This window comes from Penaeus vannamei, chromosome 1 (assembly GCF_042767895.1).
Source record: "Penaeus vannamei isolate JL-2024 chromosome 1, ASM4276789v1, whole genome shotgun sequence".
NCBI lineage: Eukaryota > Metazoa > Arthropoda > Malacostraca > Decapoda > Penaeidae > Penaeus > Penaeus vannamei.
This window is the reverse complement of record NC_091549.1, coordinates 688,545-691,044: the sequence shown is the minus strand read 5'-3', so window position 1 is coordinate 691,044 and position 2,500 is coordinate 688,545. Positions and strand designations below refer to the sequence as shown.

Genomic DNA, 2,500 nt, shown 5'->3' with positions numbered 1-2,500 from the left:
AGACAAAGAGACAGAGACAGAGAGAGACATAGAAAGAGAGAGAGAGACAGACAGACAGACAGAGACAGAGAGAGACATAGAAAGAGAGAGAGAGACAGACAGACAGACAGAGACATAGAAAGAGAGAGACAGACAGACAGACAGAGACAGAGAGAGATAGAGAGCCTGGCAGTGCTGGACATATCTCCCTCCGCTTATTGTTTACATCGTAAAAGATTTTAGCGTCCAAGAGCTTGTTTACACCCCTCTCACTTATCAGAGCCTGCAACCAAGCACCCTGGGACGTTAATGCTTGAATTGGGAGAGATAGCGTGTCCTTAACGCCCGGTGGTATCTTAGAAGCAGAGGAGTTTCGGCAATTGATGGACGTCGGGGCGGTAGTACGGAGTTGGAGTTGGGAGATGACATGTTTTTAGATGGTTGGGTTATGTGTGGAGGTTATTAGGTTTGGTTATTAGTTTCGTATTGAAGGAACAGGAAGGCGGTGGGGGAGGAAAAGAAGTAGATTGAGAGAGGGAAGGAAGAGAAAGAGAGAGAGAGAGAGAGAGAGAGAGAGAGAGAGAGAGAGGGAGAGAAAGAGAAAAGAGAGAGAGAGAGAGAGAGAGAGAGAGAGAGAGACAGAGACAGACAGACAGACAGACAGACAGACAAAGACAGAGACAGGGAAAAAGAGAGAAACTATATCAACAAAACAGAAACAGAAAGTTCCCAATGCAAGTAACAACGACACGACAGCCAAGTCATTCTACACTTACGTTCTCCAAAGGAAGTTGTCTTACTCCCCGCGCTGGTTTACTGAAGTGCATGCTGTGGGGAGTGGGTGAAAACAAAAGGTAAATGTTGCCGTAAGTGCCACATGAACGTAAACAAAATATCTATTGTAAAGTATATCTTTATATCATTAAAAATAAAAAGAAAAGAAAAGAAAAAAAACATAGGAGAGCTACATGATCGTAAACAAAACACCTATTGTAATATACTTTATATCGAAAAAAAACAATTTTATATCAACAACAACAAAAAAGCAACAACATCAGGACCGAGACTTTCGCTCCAAAAAATAATAACAAATCGTAGAACATGAACAAAAAATTACAACTGAGGTTTATTGACACTCACAGGCTAATTAACACAAAGAAAAATATCAGGAATATTTATCAACAAGGAATAAATATTAATGGTAAATGGGTTAACTGAAGGTAGCGTTATGTCATAAGCAAAAGGAATTTTAAAGGTTGTAAAAAACGGGAAATGCAAGACGCACATGTGAAAGAGAAAGTAAGAGCTGAAGGTGGTTTGTAATAGACAATATCTAGGAATATCTAAGCAGTATCTAGGAATATTCGACATAGGAAAAAAGAAGGAAAATGTAATTTGGAAAGAGATGTTTATTCACACAACAGTTATGGCCTTACCGTTATTCTATTATTAATACTATTATCATTATTATCATTATCATCCTTATGATTATCATTGTTATTATCATTATAATTATTATTGTAATTATTTTCATCATTATCGTTATCATTATTATTATCGTTGTTATTATCATTATAATTACTTTTGCCATTATTATCATTATGATTATCATTATTACCATTATCATCATCATCATCATTATTATTATAATGATTATTGTCATTAATTTTATCATTATCATTATCATTATTATCATCATTGTTATTATTATTATAATTACTATTGTCATTATTATTATCATTATGATTATTATAATTAAGATCATTATTATTAGCATCATCATTATCATTAGCATAATAATTATTTATTCCATCATTACTAAAATCCAATCACTAACAAACAAAAGAATTTCCAAGAAAACCCACCTCCCCCCACCCACCCCTTTCCCATCACCCCCCTCGCTTCGCCTCTCTCCTTCCCAGAATCTACGGATCCCTCCCCTTCCTCCTCCCTTCCTCCTCCTCCCCCTCCCCTTCCTTCTCCCTCCCTTCCTCCCTCTCCCCCCTCCCCCTTTCTCCTCCTCCCCCAACCCTTCTTGCCAATATCCTCCTCGTCCTTCCTCCTCCCTCTCCCCTCCCCCTCCCCTCCCCTCCCCTCCCCCTTCCCACTCCCCTCCCTTCCTCCTCCCCCTCCCCCTCCCCTCCCTCTTCCCCCTCCCCCTTCCTCCTCCACCTCCCCTCCTCCCCCACTCCTTCTTGCCAATATCCTCCTCGTCCTTCGCATCCGAGAACCCTTTTCCCAAGCGACCATTAGTCACCATTAAGAGAAAAGCCACCGGTGTTCTTGAAGCACTGGGTCTCGCTTCCACGTCTCCCTTCCACGCCCTGACGCCAAAACAATCGAGGTGTGTCTGCGGCGCCCTGGTCTGTGGGGGGGGGGGGGGGAGATTGCTGGGGCATTTCTTACGCTGGAAGGAAGTTGGTGATAATGGTCTGATAGGCGATTTTTTCCTTTTTTTTTGGGGGGGGGGGAGGGGGTTGGTTGGTTGAATCTTTCTCGATTGCGTTGTCTGTTTCTTCTC

General features: G+C 41.5%; 1 protein-coding gene across 1 annotated transcript in view; it reads right to left on the bottom strand.

Annotated features, from left to right (window-relative positions):
- LOC113809818 (prostaglandin E2 receptor EP4 subtype-like) overlaps positions 1-2,500 on the bottom strand; it is a 150,227-nt gene that overhangs the window by 141,374 nt on the left and 6,353 nt on the right. Inside the window, exon 2 of the mRNA XM_070126620.1 lies at positions 756-807. The gene's annotated coding sequence lies outside the window, so the exon portion shown is untranslated. The remainder of the gene's footprint in view (positions 1-755; positions 808-2,500) is intronic.